Source organism: Furipterus horrens, unplaced genomic scaffold (assembly GCF_987537825.1).
Source record: "Furipterus horrens unplaced genomic scaffold, mFurHor1.1.pri manual_scaffold_8, whole genome shotgun sequence".
Classification (NCBI taxonomy): domain Eukaryota; kingdom Metazoa; phylum Chordata; class Mammalia; order Chiroptera; family Furipteridae; genus Furipterus; species Furipterus horrens.
The window spans coordinates 65,242,267-65,259,205 of NW_028327178.1; positions in this window are offsets into that span (position 1 = coordinate 65,242,267).

Genomic DNA, 16,939 nt, shown 5'->3' on the forward strand with positions numbered 1-16,939 from the left:
TAGGTGGTGTATCACGTTTATTGATTTGCGAATATTAAACCATCCTTGCATCCCTGGGATGAATCCCACTTGATCATAATGTATGATCTTCTTAATGTGTTGCTGGATCTGGTTTGCCAATAGTTTGTTGAGAATTTTAGCACTCATGTTCATTAGTGATATTGGCCTATAGTTTTCTTTCTTTGTTGTGTCTTGACCTGGTTTTAGAATTAAGATAATACTGGCTTCATAGGAAGAGTTTCAGAGTTTTCCAACTTGTTGGATTTTTTTGGAATAGTTTGAGAAGGGTAGGCATTAGTTCTTCTCTAAATGTTTTGTAAAATTCACTTATGAAGCTATCAGGTCCAGGGTTTTTGTGTGCTGGGAGATTTTTTATTACTGTTTCAATTTCACTCTTTGTTATCGGTCTGTTCAGGCTTTCTACTTTTTCTTGATTCAGTTTTGGAAGATTATAGGTTTCTAGAAATTTGTCCATTTCATGTAGGTTGGCAAGTTTCTTGCCATATACTTGTTTGTAGTAATTTCTTACAATCCTTTGTATTTCTATAATATTGATGGTGACTTTTCCTTTTTCATTTCTGATTTTGTTTATTTGGGTCATGTCTTTTTGCTTCTGGATGAGCCTGGCTAAAAGCTTGTCAATTTTGTTTATCTTTTCAAAGAACCAGCTCCTAGTTTTGTTGATCCTTTGAATTGTTTGTTTAGTCTCTATGTCATTTAATTCTGCTCTGATCTTGTTGATTTCCATCCTACTCACTCTGAGCCTTGTTTGTGGTTGTTGTTGTAGTTCTTGTCATTGAAGGGTTAGGTTTTTCATTTGAGATTCTTCTATCCTTTTTAGGTAGGCCTGTATTGCTATGAACTTTCATCTCAGGACTGCTTTTGCTGTTTTCCATAAGTTTTGGGCTGTCGTGCGTTCATTATCTCTTGTTTCCAGAAACTTCTTGATTTTTTCCTTGATGTCATTGTTAACCCATTCATTATTGAATGGAGTGTTATTCATTCTTTATGAGCTTGAATGTTTTTGAGTTTTTTTCCTTTAAGTTATTTCTAGTTTCAAGGCATTGTGATCTGAAATGGTTGATATAATTTCAATTTTCTTGAATTTGTTGAGGCTTGTTTCATGTCCTACCATGTGGTCTATCTTTGAAAATGTCCCATGTGCACTCAAAAAGAATATATATTTTGCTTCTTTTGGGTAAAAAGTTCTATATATATATCAATTAAGTCTATTTGATCTAGAGTGTTGTTCAAAGCCTCAATATCCTTGGTGTTTCTTTGCTTCGAAGATCAGTCCATTGTTGTTAATGGGGTGTTAAAGTCCCCTACCATGAGTGTGTTGCTGTTGATATTCTTTTTGTAGTCTTCCAGTATTTTCCTTATATATTTCAGTGCACGTATGTTGGGTGCATATATATTTATCAGGGTTATATCTTCCTGATGAATTTTTCCCTTAAGTATTACAAAATGTCCTTCTTTGTCTCTTTTTATGGCCTTTGTTGTGAAATCTGTTTTGTCTGATATAAGTATTGCTACCTCAGCTTTTTCTTATATTTATTTGTTTGGAATACTTTTTTCCATCCCTTCACTTTCAGTCTGTGTAAATCTTTTGTTTTGAGGTGTGTCTCTTGTAGACAGCATATATGTGGGTCTTGTTTTTGTATCCATTCTGCTACCCTATGTCTTTTGATTAGAGCATTTAGTCCATTTACATTTAAGGTTATTATTGACAGGTATTTATTCATTTCCCTTTGTGCCTGTGTTTCTCTTTCTCTCTCTTTTTCTTTTTCTTATAGCATTTCCTTTAGCATCTCTTGCAATGTTCGTTAGGTGGAAATATATTCTTTTTGTCTTTATTTGTCTGGGAAACTTCTTTTTTATTCCTGTATTTTGAAAGAGAGTCCTGCTGGGTAGAGTAGGTCTCATTGTAGGCCTTTGTTTTTCATTGTTTGAAATATTTTTTGCCATTTTCTTCTAGTTGTCATGCTTCTGTTGAGAAATCAGTTGATAGTGTTATCGGGGTTCCCTTGTATGTTATTTGCTGTTTTTCTCTTGCTGCGTTTAGGATTCTCTCTTTGTCTTTGGATGTTGCCATTTTAATTATGATGTGCCTTGGAGTAGGCCTTTTGGGGCTCATTTTTATTGGGACCTTCTGTGCTTCCTGGACTTGCATGCTTTTCCTCTCATCAAGTTAGGAAAATTTTCTGTCACTACTTTTTCAATTTGGTTTTCTATTCCATGCTCCTCTTCTCCTTCTTTTGTCCCTATAATATGGATATTGTTTCATTTCATGTTGTCCTGCAGTTCTCTTAAACCCTCTTCATTCTTTTTTAGTCTTTTTTCATTTTGCTTCATTGTTTGGAAATTTTTTTGTATGTCGTCTTCTAACTCACTGATCCAAACATCTGCTTCATTTAGCCTGCTTTTAATGGATTCTACTGTGTTCTTAAGTTCAAAAAATGTATGTTTCTTTTGTTCCTGGTTCTTATTGATAGTTTCTATGTCCGTTTTTATGCTGAGGTAGTTCTCATTATGTTCCTTGTAGCTTCCTTGGAGTTCTTTGTAATTCCCCTGGAGTTTGTTATAGTTTTCTTTGAGTTTGTCAAGTTCATTGAGCTTCCTCATTACTATTGTTTTGAATTCCATGTCTGATAGGTTGCTTGTTTATATTTCATCTATCCTTCCTTCTGGAAATTCCTCCTTTCTTTTTGGTGGAATGTTGTTTCTGTTTGGTGGGCTGTAATTCTGCCACCCCATTTTGGGCCTGGTCTTGTTTCTGCTTTTTAGATTGACCTGCTTTTATTTTCTGCCTTTATGGTATGAACTTCTTATATACAGTTGTTGAGCTGCTGCCTCCAGCTGATGCCACTTGGAGGAGAGAAATCTGCCTAAGTGATTTCTCCTGCAGCACTTGGGATGATTCTGTACTGGGACCTAGTCGGCTACTCTCCCAGCTCTTTCTCGAGAGCCAGCACCCAAACTTATTACAAAGTACCCCTAGTTATTTCACTGTCCTTTGGCCTCAGCCAGAGACCAGTGCATTCCCTTGCGCAGGCCAGGGGCAGGTTGACCAGTTGTGCACTGGGGGCATGTGGGTCCAAGGCAGACTGGTTGCTCTCATGTTCTGGCAGAGGGGTAGGCCTCTGAGTGCTGGTAGGTGGGTTTGTTGTGGGCCTGTTTGGGTGGCCCACATGTTGGTTTCATGCCTCTTGGAAAGGGGCCACAGGTATCTGTTTGCAGTGGTGTTGGGTGCCTGTGCAAGGTGCCAGCCTGCTGGTCTTGAGCGCGATAGGGCATGCCCAGGTGGCCTCTGGGTGCGGCGGCTGCCACGATGGTTTGGCGCCTATTGGGGCAGGCCAGCGGTGCCTGGGTGCGGTGGCGGCGTGCGCCTTCGCACGGCAGCTGGCGCGCTAGCCTCGCACTCGCTGGGGCTGCCCATGTGGTGGTGGCTGGGGAGTTGGTTTTGCCCCTGTTGGGGCGGGGCTGGGTGGTGGCTGACTTGATGCTTTTGCACCTACTGGGGCATGTCTGGGTAGGGCGTGGATAAAGTGGCTGGTGCATTTATTTGGTGCCTATTGGGGCAGGCCAGGTCAGGATGGGGCGCCTGGGCAAGGCAGAGAGCTAGTTGGTTGTGCACCTGGGCGGGCGGACTGGGGCACTTCCTTTTGTGTGCTCTTGTGACTGAGGGGGAGGGTTGGGGAGTGGGTGAGTGCACTTCTGCGCCTGTGCTCCTCAAGAATCTTGTTCCACCCCTAGCCTCTCCTCCCCTCCCCGCGAAAAACAAAAGAGAAATATAAAAATAAAAAACACATTTATACACACACAGCAGCACGCTGCGTCTTGCTTCTCAGAGCCAGATACCCACTCCTGGCTCTGCTTGTGGGCAGAGCCCCATTCTTCTCCCGATTTCTCTCTGGGGAAACCTGGGGTCACTAAAAAATCTTTGCATACTGCCAATCACGGCTCGGGGAGCCAACGGAGTCAGAAATCCTGTCTTGTCACTTTCTCCTCTGCTATCCTCACCAGACAGGTCACTCCCAGACAATCTTCTCTGATTCAGCAGCGCCAAGGCTCAACTCCTGCCAGTATCCAGATGTTAACTGAGATGTTCTGTCCACAATTAGTTCCAACTATAGACAGGTCTATGTAGCAAGCAAGCCCAGCCTCCCCTCACTCCTCCGCCATCTTCCCCTATTTTGCATATTTTAAAGTAGAACTTGGTGATCAAGATAAGTCTTGGGCCCTTCACAAGGTATGCAAGCAGTGTGTCAAGAGTTATGGACATGGACGAAGGGAACACATGATAAACTGCCATTTGCCTATGGTTTTGATGAGAGCGCAGAGATCATTCAAGTGATTGTTACTTTTATATAGTAAAAAGGTCAGGATATAACAAAAAAAATAAATGTAAAATAGAGTATCCTAGTGTACCATCAGCTATATACCCAGTGCCTCATTCAGCTGAAATCCCAGTGCCAGTTTTCATTGAACTACCCTCTTTTAAGAAACAGGAGTATGGTGCAGAACTAAGTGACAGCAATGATGAAGGTTTTGAAATTGAAGATGACTCAGTTTGGAAGGGATTTTATCCTCGTGGTTTAGGGAATTGTAGCCCTGGCCTGAGCATGACTGCTGCCAGAATTCCAGCTGTGCTTGTCTTTAAGTCTCAACATTAGGCTGTGTGTGGAACATAACTGAAAACCACTCAGAGGGTTGCCATGGAAATTGAATTAAAGAATGCTTATTATGCTCATCATGCTTTAGAACTTGCTTTGCTTTCTTTCTCATTAATGTAACACAAATAATCTCTAGAAAGGAGTGTATGAAACCTTGTGCCTTGTCAAGATGCTTTATAGACCCTGACACAGACTGGCACTGCGACCCCTGTATTTGGTATATGTAATATGTTACTGTCAAATACCTAAAAGCTATTGATGATTTATGAATTTTGACCTTGTATCTCTTGTATGTATCCTCCTCAATAAAAGGCATGAGGGATGAAGGTTTAGCTGCTGTCCTCCACTAGAGAGAGAAGTCACCTTCCTTCCCCCAGACATAATGAAATGTCCTGGGTAAAAGTTTATTCCGCTGTGTTCATGAAGCCTCTGTGGGACAGAGCAACTTCCAACCGAGCCTAGGGTGTGTGAGGGACCTCCACCATATCTGGCGCCCAGACATGGGGCACTCAGAGAAGAAACACCTGGAATGGCTGCGGGGCCAAGAGCCAGACCACAGACAACCACACTGCATGGATTGGGAATTTTGGCACCTCACCCACAGTAAGGGCTGCAGCCCCCAGGCTCTTTCTGGAAAAGGCTGTCTGTGTAGTTTAGTTTGAAAAGGGAAGATTTCCTTCTGCCACTCTCTCTGGCATGAGTTTTTGGTTTTGCCTTTCTCTCCTCTCATTCAAAGGACCATTTTGGCTTCTCTCGTTCAATAAATTACCACAAATTTGTGGGCACGAGTCAAGCAGTTAAAAGCTGATAGGGCACTTGCCACTTGAAGTCTCCTGTGACAGGATAAGCTGGAACATGGACCAGGTTAGAGCACTAGGCACCTGCCAGTGTAAGTCAAAGTCCGTGCAACATCAAAAACACAGTCACAAACACTCACTGTCCAACCCCGTGTAGTTTTCCACCAATAAGGATTTTATCAGAATGAGAAAAGCTTTAGGCCAGAAATAGGATTTATATGAGGGCTTTGGTGATGACCGAGCTCCAAGGATAAGAGGCACTTCTTCCATCTGGCCCGAAATCTTGGGTGTCCCTACATGAGTGGGGACCTAGCACAGGTGTCTGGGGTCATCCCCCAAGATGTATATGGGCCGCATAGAAAATTCCCTTCACAGTAATATAATTCTTGACTTGTCTGGGGATGTGCAAGATAAGAACTTGTCATTCCGCACTCTGAGCCCTTCCAGTTGTTTTAGATGGCTGGGAGAGAAACCGAGACACGTAAGAGAGGTTGGGATGACCAAGGCGTGACACCCTTGGGAGCCCTCATCACAAGCAGCACACTTTGACCCACTACACTAATTAATCCCTAGTTAGAGTTAGAAAAATTACTGGTCTGCTTTGAACGAGAGACAGAAAGAGGGAAAATTCAAAACCAAAAAAAAGGACCCATGTCCCATGAAAGAATAGGTAAGGGTTATCTAAAGAACAAGGGATTTATTTTTGGCTGCTACAGCAACTGATATAAGGAACTAGATGTCAAATTAAGAAAAGGTATCTAATTGATTTAGTATATTACTCAAATACTTAACTGCTATTCAAAAATTCATGTCTCTCACTGATAAGAACTGAATTTTTCAGCCTATATTAATATTATATTCCTTTTATTATCACTTTAAATAAATAATAAATGTCATTTTATAATATATATTCCTTAGTTGACAAAATTTCCAAGATCTAAAAGTTAAAAAACTTACCTATAACTTTGAGGTATTTCAAAGGGCCCTTGAAATATCTCAAGAATTTATTATTTTCTTCTTACCAAAAAGAAGAAAACTCAAGACCAATCTGGCTTAATACAGTTTAAAATACTTGGAAAGCTTTGTCAAATAAGAGAATTTTACAGAAAAGTTCAATAACAACTGGCTTTTGAGAATGCTAATAAGGACTGTAAAACAGTTCTTCATCTTCTTAAACAAAACTTTCAAAATATTATTCAGTTTATTCAGGCTTGTCAAAATATTGGCACAGAGAATTATAAGCATCTCTGCTTGCTGCAGCCATCACTACGACAACTGCCAAAAATCAAAAAAAGATTAAATGCTTTGCTTGTTGAAAAACAGACCACCTTAGAAAAGACTGCCACAATAATCAGAAAGGAAATTCTAAGTCTCCGAAAAAGGACTCTCCTCATTGCAGCAAGGGCAAACATTGGGCAAGGGCTGTAAATCTAAAATTGATAAGAATGGCAAATGGATAGTGCCTTCTAATAATCAGAGAAACTGGCAGGGGGACGCGGGCTCCAGCGACCCAAACCAAAACAGGAGCCCCCAAGGCCCCAACAATCAAATGTTTTGGACTCAGGGCAGTGCCAAGTTGCAGATCTTCATGCAGCCACAAGTGGGAGTGCAGGGCTGGACTTGGTCACCACCCAGCAATTAACTTTTATAGAACAAGATCACATTTATATTGCTCCTAGTGGAGTATGGGGACCTTTGCCTAAAGGATATGTAGGTTTAATAACTGACCGATCTAGCCTTACTGTTTAGGGTGTTATTGCTGAACCAGGAGTTTTTGACTTTGATTTTGATGGAGAAATCAAAGTTATGACACAGCCACAGGCTATCATATCATACCTGCTAACACTCGCATAGCATAGCTTATACTTCTTCCTTATGCTGTGCCTGCAACTCAAAATGTTAAAAGAATAAAGAAAGGCTTTGGCAGCACCGATAATCAATCTGTTTGGGGGGCTGCCTCTATTAAGTTATAAAAACTAGAAAAGTCAGGAAAATGAAAACTCTTTCATGATCTCAGAAAAATAAATAAAATTATAAATCCAATGGGAGCACTTCAACCTGGTGTTCCTAAAGCCCAGCTTGCATTCCTAAAGACTGGCCTTTGCTCATTATTGATTTAAAAGACTGCTTTTTCACTATTCCCTTAGCTGAAAAGGATAAGGAACGCTTTGCCTTCTCCATCCCAGTCATCAATAATTTTCAGCCTTTACAAAGATATCAGTGGAAAGTTCTTCCTCAAGGAATGTTAAATAGTCCTACTATTTGTCAGTACTTTGTTCACCAAATTTTATTACCTGGCAGACAAGCTTTTTCTGACTCTATCATTATATGGGTGACATTTTAATAGCTGCCTCTTCATAGGCTCAATTAGCTAAAACCTTTGAACTTCTACAAAAAACAACTCCTCAATCAGGCTTACAGATAGTACCAGAAAAAATCCAGCAGTGTCAGCCTTGGCAGTATTTAGGTTTCACCTTATTTAATAGGACAATATGACCTCAAGCAGTAGAAATTGTTCCTTCTACCCCATTAACCTTTAATAATCTTCAAAAATTATTAGGAGTTATTAAGTGGATAGGTATAGCTACTCAACAGCTTACTCACCTTTCTAATACCCTTAAAGGAGACCCAGATTTAAACTCATCTCGTACGTTGTCTCCTCAGGCTTTAAAAGAACTTGATATTGTAAATCAGCATATTAGAACAAGACAAATAGAAAGAATTAACCCTTCCTACCGAATTAGGCCTTTTTTCTTTCCTACATTATGCTCCCCTACGGGACTTCTAGGACAGCTACAGCCTCAGATCACTATGATTGAATGGTTATTTCTTTCCCACCAACCTCAAAAAACTATAACTACTTATGTCTCTGTCCTTCATCAACTAATAATCAAGGGACGAGAGAGAGCTCAACAATTGTTTGTCTATGACCTGGACGTTATTCATTACCTCTAACTCAAATGTATTTACAACAGCTTTTTAGTCAGTCTCTAGATTTCCAATGTGCTATAGTTGATTATATTGGAAAGCTTGAAATTAATATTCTTTCAGATAAACTTTACAAAATATACATCAATTAAATCTGCATGTTAAAAGTAAAATTAGTCCTACACCAATATCTGAGGCAAAAACTATTTTTATAGATGGATCAGAAAAAACTGGGAAAGCAGCCATTACATGGAGGGAAGGACGGAATTGTAAAGACTGTGTAACTCACAGCCACTCATCCACCCAGAGAACTGAACTCTCTGGAGCCATTATGGCCCTCCAACAAGGCCAAATGAACCTCTAAATTTAGTTTGTGATTCTGGCTATATCGTCGGCAGCCGTCCATCTCGAGAGACGATGGTGTAGCTTCTTAAGAGTCTATCTGCACCGCCGAGAATGGTTGTGCAGTCCGACTCGGGAGTGACACGGTATCTGTCTCCTCCCGTGTTGAATCGACATCTTGCGATGACGCTGGAGTGTCCTCTCCAGTGAAGCTGAAGCTACAGAGCCTGGGCAGGGTGATATGGAGGGTCTGCTGTTGCCCATGCAGCAGACCCCCCCTCTCTTCGCAGCTGAAGGATCCAAGGGAAAGACGGAGTCAATACAGCTTGGCTTCAGGTGCGCCGCAGGAGTTGCCGGTGTTGACTACAACGTCAAACCGCCTTAGGGACTCCGGCTCCAGATTTTCTGTCGGGGTTTACTCCCTTAGCCTTTCCCCTGAAGAGGTATGCCGCAAGGCAGCGGAGGTTTTTTGGAATCAGAGTTTTCCTTCTCTGGCTATATGGTGTATACTATACTCCACATAGATTAAGCTTTACTTAAGGAGTCTATAGACCCCCAGTTACTCAGTTTATTCCTAACTTTACAAAGTCTAATTGTTAGAGGAGTGCATCCTATATTTGTCACCCACATTCGCTCTCACTCAGGCCTTCCAGGCCCTATGACAGAAGGCAACGAACGTTCTGACTCTTTAGTCAGTGTATTGACTACCTTTCAAAAGGCAGTTGGCTCTCATCAATTTTAACACCAAAATTCTCAAGCACTTTGCAAAGAATTTGGCATTCCTCACTCTCAAGCTAAGCAAATTATACGGGAATCCGCAGACTGCCAGGTGCTGGGTGCAGTGCCTTCCGGTAGTGGGACCAACTCTCGAGGATTGGCCCCCAGATTAATTTGACAAACAGATGTCACTCATTATCCACCTTTTGGAAAGTTTAAATGTCTCCATATATCTACAGATACTTGTTCTGGAGCATTACATGCCTCCACACTTACAGGAGAATATGCTAAGCATATTCAAGCACATTGGCTCAAGGCATTTAGTTTCTTGGGATGGCCACAGCAAATAAAAGCTGACAATGGCCCAAGTTATATATCCCACTCCACCCAAGAATTTTTGCAGAGATGGGATATTAAACATAAAACAGGAATTCCATATAATCCAACAGGCCAAGCCATAGTTGAACCGGCCCACCTTACTTTTAAAAACCCTCTCAAAAAACAAAAAAGGGAAAGTATGGAGTCATCCCAACAGAATCTAACTAATCTAGCAATATATACTTAATTTTTTTTAATTGTGATGATTCCTTTACTACTTCTATAGAAAAACACTTCTATTGTCATGGACAAGAAGATAAAAAAACCTCACCCCCTCATGTTGTATCGGGACCCTCAAGGAGCACAGAACTGGGAAGGCCTGGTTGACTTCCTAACCTGGGGTAGGGGATAGGCCTGTGTTTCTACCTCTACAGGACCTTTGTGGCTACCAGCAAAGGAGTGAAACTGTACCATGGAGGGCGACCAACACCAGGAGAACGACCATGCAGAACGGATCAGGCAACTCGAGGACTTGACTGACCAGCTGTCTCAGCTGGTGATAAACGAGTGCTGGAATCGGAACCAGACCCAGAACCAGGCTCAGAACCAGGCCAGAATCAAGCATGGAACCAAGCGCAGCCCCTGCATCAGAGGAGATGGGCAGGAGAACCTGGGGGGAATGCAAACCCCCCTGAATCTAGAAATGTAACTTGGGTAGATTTAAGAAACCTTACTAACAGAGCTGGGGAAGTAATGGAAATTGTTGGGGCACTGGACACCCCTGAAAACCATTCCGTAGCTTTTTAAACTATAGTGTCCTCTAATTCTATGAGAAATCTAACAATTATAACTATATTGATTTGTCTTAGAGGTCTAGGCCTCTCTGCTGAGACAGAACATGTATATTGGAGCCATATACTTGATCCACCAGTTTTTAAGCTCCTTACTTGGTGGAACTCTGAGCCTCCCCTGTCTAAGAATGACACCAAGTGGACAGGAGGCACCTGGCTCCCACCTGACGGGCCTATAGAAGTAAACAAACATTGGTTTCCAATTTCTATCAACACTATGTATATATCAAAGTGTTTGCCTGCATGCTTCTCCATGCTATCTGACACCTTGTGGTTACCTTTAATGAGTAAGTTTTATGCTCATGCTGTTTATAACGGAAAGCAACAAACTAATATGTCCATGAAAGGAAGAGTTGGAATCTGAAAAGAATATTGAATCTCAGCCCGTGCTCCCCCGGAGTTGCCTCTTTGTGAGCCAATTAACCAACCAGCAAAGGCTATTACCTGGTTATTCTGCAGAGGCACAGAAGCCTCCACTATAAGAATTCCTGGCACTCCCTTACAAGCTGAAAACTGGGGAGCCTGTTGGGAAATTAAAGGCAATACCAGCAATGGTCTAGTTAAGGCACTTCCCCATGTTACCTATTCCAAGCTAACATGGACATGGCTAGGTACTGGAGCACCCATTATTTGCATTACATCTCAAAATCATAGTAGCCCATGGCATGCAAACATCTGGAAAATGGGATTTTCATTTATAGAAAGAATTATAGGACTTTTCTCTTATACTCAGAATTCTGAGACAGGAAAAGATTACTTTTACATCAAAACCTTAAATAAGGCGTGAGTTACAGTGTGCACCTCTCACCCTTACTTGTTTCGTGCTATTCCTGGGGTGACACAGCTTAATTATAATCATTCTTTTAATGTATATTATCTTCATGTTATTGTTGGCTCTATTTACACTAGCTGCATTACTCAGACCAATGTCACTCAGATTGATTTAACAACCACTTTTATGGTGCAGAGGCCATAAAAAATTTGGTTGCCAGTTAATATCACCAGGAAATGGTGAGATCCTAGAGGTTTCACCACACTTAATCAAGCTCTTGCTGAGATTAGAGTCTGATGCTTTATAGGCACTCTTGTTGCTTGTATTATCTCTGCTGTTATTGTTCTTGCTACAGCTGCCACCACTGTGACTGCCCTAGTGGAGTCTGTCCAGCCTGCCCATACAATGGAAGCCTTGCTCATCAACACCGCTCAGGAGATGATCCAGCAGACTCACATTGATCAGGAAATCCTGGCCCGACTCTCAGCCATAGAATAGGCAGTACTGTGGCTGGGGCAACATCAGGATGCCCTGGTTACCAGGCAACAGCTCACTTGTGACTCATGGTTTTCAAAACTTTGTGTTACTCCCTTGAGGTGAAATTCCAGCCAGCATGCCTCGGCAGATATCCAACATAGTCTTTGAGGGGCCTTTTCTACCAACCTTGAAGGCCAAATTGATCAATTTAAGTTTGACCTCCATCAGCAGCTTATGGACATTAAGCAGCTTGCTGAACAAAAAGTGTTTCAAACCCTAAATGATAACCTTCAATGGCTTAACCCTAAACATTGGTTTCAAGGTCTAAATTTATGTATTTGAATAATGGGTGCAGCTGGAATGTTTCTTAATCATTACTATACTCTGTGTCCTTCTATGTATCTGCAAGTTATTTACCCATAATCGTATTAGAGAAAAGCAAGTAGCAAGTTTCATAGGCCAATCTACTATAGGCATCACAAAAACCAAAAAAGGGGAGATGTGGGCAACCATTCCTGTGGTTCAGGGAATTGTAGCCCCAGCCTGAGCATGACTGCTGCCAGCATTCCGGCTGTGCTTGTCTGTAAATCTCAGTATAAGGTTGTGTGTGGAACATAACTGAAAACCACTCAGAGAGTTGCCATGGGAATTGGATTAAAGAATGCTTATTATGCTCATGATGCTTTAGAACTTGCTCTGCTTTCTTTATCATTAATGTAACATAAACAATCTCTAGCAAGAAGTGTATGAAACCTTGTGCCTGGTCAAGATGTTTTATAGATCCTGACACAGACTGGCACTGTGACCCCTGTATTGGTACATGTAATATGTTACTGTCAAACACATAAAAGCAATTGACAATTTATGAATTTTGACCTTGTATCTCTCGTATGTATCCTTCTCAATAAAAGGCATGAGGGATGAAGGTTTAGCTGCTGTTTTCCACTAGGGAGAGCAGTCACCTTCCTTCCCCCAGACATAATGAAATGTCCTGGTTAAACGTTTATTCTGCTGTGTTCATGAAGCCTCTGCTGGTCAGAGCAACTTCCAACCAAACCTAAGGTGTGTGAGGCACCTCTGCTATACAGCATGAGTTGAATGATTTGGCACAAGATTTGCGACTATTGAAAAAGGCTTCAGAACTCCTAGCATCAAGACTGCATAAGAAAAACCTGCTTGAAAAGGAGCAAATGCATTCTACTTTTGATCAAGAGAAGGTGCATTTCTGCAGTACTTTCAAAATGACAGTGGCTTTGTGTATTGCCATACATGCATGGTTTAATGGAGAAATTGGGAAATCCAATCTATAACACAACTGAATGGTGACTGTTCATTGATAGCTCAAAGTGGAGCATGAAGTGTGTCCTCCTCCACAATGGCAATTTATTTGTTGCAGTCACAATTGGCCATTCAGTTTGTTTTTGTGAAGAATATGAAGACATAAAGAGAGTCATTGATCTGTTGCAATATCACAAGCACAATTGGATCATTTGTGTTGACCTTAATATTGTCTGCTTCCTTCTTGGTCAGCAACATGGATACACCAAGTATCCCTGTTTTATATGTATGTGGGACAGCAGAGCTCATAAGAAGCATTGGGTGGAGTCAAATTGGCCTCCAAGATCTGACATCATCCATAGACACATAAAAAAATGCTCAACATCATTAGCCATCAGGGAGATGCAAATAAAAACCACAATGAGATACCATTTTACACCAGTCAGAATGGCCATCATCAACAAATCAACAAACAACAAGTGCTGGTGAGGATGTGGAGAAACAGGAACCCTACTGCACTGTTGGTGGGAATGCAGACTGGTGCAGACACTATGGAAAACAGTATGGAATTACCTCAAAAAACTAAAAATGGAACTGCCTTTTGAACCAGCAATTCCATTGCTAGGATTATATCCAAAAAATCCTAAAACACTAATTCAAAAGAACTTATGCACACCTATGTTCATAGCAGCACTGTTTACAATAGCTAAGTGCTGGGAACAGCCTAAATACCCATCTGTAGATGAGTGGATCAAAAAACTGTGGTACATTTACACAATGGAATACTATGTAGCAGAAAGAAAGAAGGAACTCCTGCCATTTGCAACAACATATATGGAACTAGAGAGAATTATGCTTAGTGAAATAAGCCAGATAAAGAAAGAACAATACCATATGATATCACCTAATACAGGAAACTATAGAACAACACAAACAAAGGAACTAAATAGAACAAAGAGCAGAATAGCAGTCACTAGGGGGGAGGGGGGAGGGAGAGAAGGGGGATAAGTAAGGGAAGGGTTTAGTCGAAGAATGTGTATAAGTGACTCATGGACATGGACAACTGGGAAGGATATGATTATGGGAGAAGGGGTTGGCTGGGTGGGGGAGAGCAATGGGGGAAAAATGGGACAACCATAATTGAAAAACCAAAAATAAATAAATAAATAAATAAAAATAAAAAGTAAAAAAAAAAATAAAGATCTGACCTCAAATCTGGTGATCCAAACATTCTACATGAGCCACCTGTTGACAGAAAGAACATTATATTCCCACCTCTTCACATAAAACTGGGCCTTGCAAAGCAATTTATTAAAGCTTTGCCAACTGGAGGAGACTGTTTCAAGTATATCTTTTGGCATTTCCTAGCCTGTCATTTTAAAAGATAAAATACCTTAATATGTATGTTTGGTAGCAGACCTTTACTACTTGTATACAATTTGATCTACAGTAACAATATATAGCCTTTATATGAATAAAATAACTGTAAATAAACAGTATATTCAGATAATTTTTTCTTTATTTTCCTTTGTATGTACATTTTTTATGACTTTTGGGACAAAGGGAGGGTACCCTGTACCTTAAAAAGATGACGTGACAGAGGAAATCTAGGGTCGTTTTTGGATTCAGTTGCCAAAATTTAGTCAAAAAACCAGTGTCAGATTTAACTCAATGAAAATTGTCTTCCCCAGTGATTTACCGAGTCTCCACTAAGGACAGGAACTATGCTGGATGTTAAACACAATCAGAGTCCAAATTCAATTTCTAGGGACACAATTGTATCTTTTTTTAGCTAAAACTTGATGAGAGCTTACTATGGCTCAACTGTTCTAAATGCTTTACATGTATAACTCAGTTAATCCTCATAATAACATGTGGAAGGGTGACTATTATGAGTCTCATCACACAGTTGAGGTAACTGAGACACAGACAAGCTGGGTTACTTGCCAAATATGACACAGTTTATAAATGACAGAACTTGACTCAAATCCAGCCAAGTTCGCTTCAAAGTTTATGCTCCTAACTTTGAGGTTCTGAGGTCCCCAGGTCCCCAATCCTGTGTTTACAGGTTAACATGAGAAAGTCACACTGAAGGCAGTGGGGCACAAAATGTCATATAAAACAGGCACTCAAATAACCCCATCTATGCACACAACATGCTGTGTGGGGATACAAAGATGTATAAAAACAGTGTTTGATCCCCAGAAAAACTAGATTGTAAGTCTAGCAAACAGCCTAAGTATGTGATGACTTATAAAACAGGGAAGGTGAGGTAAGTGCTTAAAGTATTGATAGAAAGTTCTATGAACAGAGAGATCAGTTCTGGTTTCGTTACCGAGAAATCCTTTCTAATAGGGTAGCATATCACCTGTGCCTTGAAAGAAGGGTCAGATTTTAGTAGATGGAGAGGACATAAAGACAAAAATGTTCCTGGAAGAGAAAAAGACAGGAGCTCTGGAATGATGGTGAGGCAGCATGAGGCATTTCTCCCACAGTCAGCAGGGCCCCCTCTAGCTAGGACTTCAAGCACACACAGGGACCAGTGGGACACCAGCTTTAAAAGTTATGGGTGAGGAGGGATATGGGGTCCAAGCCACAGCCCAGACCCATGAGTGAAAATTTTCTGTTTTGTGGCCACAGAGTAGAGGCAGAGTGAGCAAGCATATTCAGCATGGCAAGGCTGAATGGGAAGGGAGTGGAAACAGCTTGGGCTCCTTCAACATCATGTGAATGCTCTGAGGTCTATGAAGATCCAGATGCTGTCAGGAGGAGTGAAGAGCCAGAAAGAAAGAAATCAGGAAAAGAGCTGTCTTACAAAAGCAGTGATAAGGGCAAAGACAAGACAAAGAAACATGAAGTTTGGAGGTGACGATTTCAAATGGAGTGGCTCAAATATTGATACAGGGAAAAAATGGTTTGAGGGTCCCTTCTGGGAACCCCACTTCCAGTCTGCTTTGACATCAATATCTCATTACAAGGATAATGTGTTAATTTGACAAAAAGGTGGATGTAAAGAAACAGGTGCAGACCACAGGCAAAACCCTGAGGACTGGTCACCTTCATTGGGGAGAAGTGTGAGATGGGCCACCCTAGGCAGGAGGAGAAGAGGAGAGGCAGAAGGATAGATGTTTTAAAAGACATGGGAGGAAGAGACTTAAGAATAGTGATGATTCAAGAGTATAAACAGCACAGATGTATCCAGAAAAATGAAGACTAAAAGTAAGTTACTGGTGTCAGTACTTAGGAAACAATCAGTGTTCTTTAAGGGGCTGTTCCAGCAAAACTGGCCTGGGCTGGTGAACTCTGGGGAGGGTGGTGAACTCAGAGGCTGACCAAAGAAAGGGAGCTAGTGTGTCCTTCACATGGAGACAGAGGGAGTGGCCCATCTTGTGCAGGAGGTGCAGATAAAATGTGGGTAGGTTAAAACATGCAAAAGAGCTTCAGAGCAATGTTTGGAGAAGGGTACGGATTGACAAGGAACGTCCCAGAAGGCAGGGGTGATGTGTGCTGAAGACTAGAGGTAGTGTGAGGGGTGGAAAAAGCCAAATGGGAGTGTCCATCCATCCTTTTGCAGGGTAACCCACTCATAATCAATGTGCCACTCATTTCAGTTGTTGCCATGGTTTCTTTCTATATGGAAACATCCAACACTTCTTCATGTAGGGTTAGCCCAAATATCACAGGCATCATTGAGTTCTCATGTGGACTCAGCTACTTGGGCTGTCTCAGACTTTTAATCTTTCATATCTTTTTCTTTCCATCATCAGTAATGTGCATAAGGAG